Source organism: Panthera uncia (genome assembly GCF_023721935.1).
Source record: "Panthera uncia isolate 11264 chromosome C1 unlocalized genomic scaffold, Puncia_PCG_1.0 HiC_scaffold_3, whole genome shotgun sequence".
Classification (NCBI taxonomy): domain Eukaryota; kingdom Metazoa; phylum Chordata; class Mammalia; order Carnivora; family Felidae; genus Panthera; species Panthera uncia.
Window position 1 is genome coordinate 15476454 of NW_026057584.1, and position 6000 is coordinate 15482453.

The 6000-nt window shown below is 42.7% G+C and overlaps 1 protein-coding gene across 2 annotated transcripts in view; it reads right to left on the minus strand.

Annotated features, from left to right (window-relative positions):
- The window catches only part of SGPP2 (sphingosine-1-phosphate phosphatase 2), a 108153-nt gene that overhangs the window by 15086 nt on the left and 87067 nt on the right, over nt 1-6000 (minus strand). The gene's annotated exons all lie outside the window — the stretch shown is intronic.

The window sequence follows — 6000 nt, forward strand, 5'->3', positions numbered from 1 at the left end:
AAATGCCCTCCAAAAGCCTATACCAATGGATTATCCATATCTTAAAAAATAGTCATCCTGGCTTGACAAATATGAAATCTGGAAACTCACTGTTATCTGATCAAGCTGGTTACACTGACTTAGTACACACTGTGGGCAGGTAGAAATGGCAAAAATCCAGGTCAGGGATACTGAAGGAAAGGACACAAAGAATTCTATACCTAGCAAAAATATCCTCCAAAAGCAAAAGTGAAATAAAGCCATTCTCCCCACCCTCCACCTCCCGCCTCCAAAAAAAAGAAAACAAAACCCAAAACCAAGAGAATTCACTGCCAGCATAACCATGCTAAAAGAAACACTGAATAGACTAATTTAGGCAGAAAGAATTGAGATGCCAGATGGAAGAATAGAACTGCAGGAAGGAATGAAGAACGGAAAAGATAAACATGTGGATAAGCCTAAATGTATGTTAATTATAAAACAATAAAAATAAGTTATTGTGGGCTTTAAATATATGTAGAATTGAATTTCATTTAATGACTCACTATTCCCAGGGAATGGTAAAGGTACTAATTTGCATTTGACTCACAAATCAAGGCTGCATGTTATAATCTCTTGGGTAAACACTAAATGATCTGTAAAGGCTTTTTTTTATTAAACAGCTTTTTTTTTTTAATGTTTATTTTGAGAAAAAGAAAGAACATGAGCAGGGGATGGGGCAGAGAGAGAAGAAGACACAGAATCTGAAGAGGGCTCCAGGCTCCGAGCTGTCAGCACAGAGCCTGAAGTAGGGCTCGAACTCACGAACCACGAAATCACCACCTAAGCTGAAGCTGGATGTTTAACCGACTGAGCCACCCAGGCGTCCCATGACTCTTTTTTTTTAAACTTCTTTTAAAAATATTTATTTTTGAGAGAGAGAGAGAGAGAAAGAACGAGCAGGGGAGGGGCAGAGACAGAGGGAGACACAGAATCTGAAGCAGGTTCCAGGCTCTGAGCTGTCAGCACAGAGCCCGACGTGGGGAAATCATGACCTGAGCTGAAGTCGGACCTTTAACCGACTGAGCCACCCAGGCGCCCGGGAAAGACTTTCTAACAAGCTAATAGAGGATCAAAAATAGGAGAGTTAAAATACTTGAACATCGGAGGACTTTTACCACCTGACTTCAAGACTTATTACAAAGCTAAAGTAAATAAGGGGGTGGTATTAGCATCAAGACAAATAGGCAAGAGAGTGGAGAGTATATACATAGAGAGTATCACAGTCACTTGATTTATGACCAAGTTGATGCTTCAGCGAATGGAAAAAGGATAATCCCTATAAACGGTGCCGAGCATATCTGGTATCCCTACAGAGCAAAGATGAATCCAAATCAATTCCAAGCAGACTGTAGATCTAAATTAGAAAAGCCAAATACTAAATCTTCTCAAACATAAGAGAGTATCTTCATGACCTTACGGTAGGCAAAAATATCTTAAGCAGGACACAGAAAATTACAAACATAAGTGTGATAATTGGACTAGGTTAAAATTAAGAACCTCTCTTTCCCTAAAGACACCAATAGAGTAAAAAGGCAAGCCATCAGATGGGAAAAGAAATTCGCCATACTGTACAGATATCTGACCAGTTGGTCACCAATAGAGACAAGCAACCCAGTAAAAACAACAACAACAACAACAAAGGTCAAAAGAAAAACAGGCACTCCACTAAAGAGGATATATAAATGGCCAATAAACATATGAAAAGGGACTGAGTGTGATTATTCATCAGAGAAATCAAAATAAAAGCACAATGGGCTACTGTTAGATACCCACGGGCATAACTACAATGAAAATGGTCGACATCAGGCAGGTGGGCAGAGATGCGGAGAACTGGAAATCTCATATACCACCAGTAGGGGGTGGAAATTGGTATAATTCTTCAGGAGACACAACAGTATATCCTAAAGCTGAACACTCCTTATGACCTAGCAATTTTACTTGTGCGTTCGCACCCAATGTGAAAATGTACGTATTTGCTCTAAAAGCCGCGTAAAAGGGAGTTCAGAGTAGCATCATTTACAATAACCTCCAACTGGAAACAATCTAAAATATCCATCCTTAATAGGAGGGATAGAGTGTGATATGGGCATACATTCTAATACTCTACGTCAGTAAACATGAACGGACTAAAGCTCTATATGACAACATGGGTGAATATCACAAAGAAAATGGTGAGTAAAAGAGGCCCAAGGCAGAAGCGTACATAACACAGAATTCCATTTATCGGGTGTTCCGCTAAGGGATGGTGTCAGAGAACTGGGGTGTGGGTACCTTGAGGGAGGTGCGGTGTAGCGGGCCTGGGGGTACTGATGTTAAATGTGTAGGATTCTTCTTTTCTAAGAGGGTACATCTGCCTTCTGGAGAAGGTGAATAGTGTATAAGTTTACTGAACAAAACCGAATGCTCCTTATGATTGAATTTGATTCAGAAATGGCTCCATTCTCGGGTTTCAGTGGTTAGTTGAGAATCACAGCAAATCACTCCACCTCTCCGCCCTGGGACAAACTAGTTACAATTTACAAAGTTGCAAGGGGGATAAGGTGCAAGTTCATGCCAATATTTTCTGGAATGCCAATATTTTGTGGAATATTTTCACAGCTGCAGTGAGCATCATGGTCGAAGTTTGCATATATATATATATATATATATATATATATATATATTTTCCCAAGGGGCCAAAGAAGCTCTTTTAAAAATGTGTAAATACATGGGAAGGTCTGATTCCTTTTCCAAAAGTTGATCGGACAGATTTTGAAGCCAGTGCATTTTCTGTTAAGAGAGGCGTACAATTATAAGCTTAGAGAAAAACATCACCCTTCAGTGAAACCGTAACACGCTGTATACTCCAAAAAGCAAGAACCTAATGAAAGAAAGAAACCTCCGGACACTGGGCTTCCATGGAAGGTTCAATCCAATCTCTTATTCTTATGTTACTAGTAACTGGAACTCACCTAAAACACAGATGCAACCCAGTAGTGCTGGATCTCAAAGCTGTGCTCTGTCCCTGGACGTGGCTGTTTTTATTCACGTAAGCAAAAGTGAATGCATTGTCAATACAATTCTAGACTTCGAGCATTTATCCGAGTTCCCTCTCCCACAGTCTGAGAGATAAGGGCACTCTGGGGACGTTCTCACTGAGGTAGACTACCTGCTTCCCTCTGGCCACCTTGCCCATCTGACTCCACCGTGAGGGACCATCTCTGTAGCTGCTGGCCTCGTCCACTTGGGCTCGGCTGCCCGGCCATTAGCCTCAAATAGTTCCCTGGCCTTCCTCCCCAGGCAGGCTAATTGCCACTTAATGGTCACATTCCCTCAGGTCTGACCACACACCAGACTAGAACAGTTTCGTAGGCCAACCGGTTTCTACCGCCGCAGGAAGGATGCAAGTGGCTTCTGGTCGGAGGTGAACCGGCCCAGTACCGGTCTGTGTCTGCTTCAGTCCTTTAAATTTTGGGGTCCTGCCCTGCAGGACCGCTGGCCTCTGGGTGATGCTAGTGCTTTGACTAACTTCTGCCTTTGCCTAGCTTCTGCGGGCTGCGTTCGAGGCTCAGTCTGGCTCCCCTCCGGGATCCAGAGCCCTCCTGTGGGCCCCCTCAACTCACACTTGCAGAACAGATGGAAAACCGGGCCCCAACTGTGGCTTTTTGGATAGGGTGGAGAAAGGAAATAAAAAATTAATTTGCCTGTGCTGATGGCTAGGAATACCTACCACAAGCAGTTCTTACTGGAAATGCCCTAATTTTAGTTTGATTAATACAAAAACATAACAATGTCTTCAGTTTCCCATTATATCACCCTAACAAATGGCTGTGTGGACTTCTATAGTGGTTAACTAATAACGATTTAGTCTTTACAAAACCCACAACAGCTTTAAAAACAAGAGAGGATGAATGCTTTACCATGAGTACTTATTACTTTTGAAACCAGAAACAATTCTCTATTTTCATAAAAGGGTAAAAGTACGTCTCTTCAAGGTAAAGAAAACAACAATATGCATAATAACATAGTGCTCCAAAACACAACGAAATTCCCTTTTTATCTCAGTAACGAACTTATCCTACAACAGAAAGTAAGGCTTGGTTGGGTATAATTTATATTATAATTAGCTTTCTTTTCCATATTAAGAAAGGCAGTTTGAAGTACGTTTTTTTTTTTTTTTAAAAGTAGTTTCAAAGAACTTGAAGAAAAAAAAAAAAACCACCAAAAATGCTCTAGTCCAAAGCCAGGATACAGTTTTGTATGCGCTGCAGATAATTTAATATTTGAGAAGCCTTTTCAACCTTCTCCAACTGCAACCAAAACTAAAGCAGTACTTAGAGGAACGAAAGAAATGAGTAAGCAAATAAAACCCAATATCTATATAATTATCCACACATCAAACAATTCAGGGACAATAAAATAGAAGAGCATTTCAGCTCATTCAAGTTCAAAATAACAGAACAACCATTCACGAATCTCACAACAACAACAAACCTTGTGGCTAATTTTACTGTTAACGTATTGGGGATGATCGCCTTATCAGTCAAAAGACTTAAAATCAATTCTGTACAAGTTGATTAATTTCAGGCATCGAAAACGGAGTATGATCGACCTTCTTAATTTGCTCTCATCCTCCTTTCCCCACATAAACAAGTATAATGTCCAGTTTTGAGTCCTTGAAAGAGCAGGAAGATGCAATGGTGTCACTGTAGAAAGGGTACCCCTGGGTACCTCTTCTGAGGACAGATCCATTTCATTTTAGAGAAGTGCCCCTCCTACAGGCCAACCCTAATCCTAACCCTGACCATCACCATCTATCACAGCCCTTGCTCACACACGCTGGCTCCCCACCCAGCTGGACCAACCACCATCTCTGGCACCCTCCAAAAACATTTAACGCAGCAATGGGCTCATTGTCTGGGCCAGGCCATTAGACACTTTCCGGAAATTCTCCCCACTGCAATCCTTTCAGGAATAAAACAAAGAAGTTAAGCCCAGAGCTCCTTGGGTCTAGCCTCAGAGAGAAGACAGCCCAAGAATATGAACCCACCATGTGAAGAGATGTGCAGAGAAGCTTAGGAAAGCATAGGGAGACTTCCGACAAAGATCTAGACCTCAGGTCCCATCCTCCCAAGGGCTACCTGTACCTCTACCCTTCCTACAGTGTGTTTATAAAAGCCAATACATTTTCAAGGATGCCTGGGTGGCTCAGGTGGTTAATTGTCTGTCTCTTGGTTTTGGTTCAGGCCATGATCTCACAGTCGTGAGATCGAGCCCTGCATCAGGCTCTGCACTGGCAATGGAGCCTGCTTGGGATTCTCTCTCTCCTTCTCTCTCTCTTCCCCTTCCCTGCTCACACTCTCTCCCTCTCTCTCCCTTGCTCTCTCTCCCAAAATAAATAAATAAACTTAAAAGGAAACAACAACGACTTTTCCTTTAAGCTTAAGTGAGTTTGAGTTAGTGTCTATTCTTTGCCCTCAAGGAGTCCTGACTCGCGCAGATGGTAACCACTTGGGTTTGGGCATTCTCAGGAGTGAGAACTTTCTAGCCCCTGTTTTCAGGGCACTGCCTTTGTTAGCCCACAGGGGTGGCTTCTGGGGTCTAGTTTCTACTCTGGGTCCCATTCCCCTCACTGAGGCTCACTGGCCCAAGGGTAGCACCCAGGGCAATCAAGCTTTCATCTCTGGAAATTAAGATTTCTGACGTGAGAGAGAGGTTGTGGGGTTCTTTGAACAGTGGCACTCTAGTGGGGGAGGAAGGCGCTCTCAGACGCCCTGGTTCTATCCTTCTGGAGGCTTAGATGCTCAACCCTGAGTTCCATGAGCTGAGTTCCATGAGCTGAGTTCCATGAGCTGTCCCAGTCCTTCCAATGCATTCTGCCCTCTCTTCCTTTATTTCCCTCTGCAGCTGGCTACAATTGGTTTACTCTTCAAACCAAGAGAACGTGAGAACACACACACACACACACACACACACACACACACACACACACACACACAC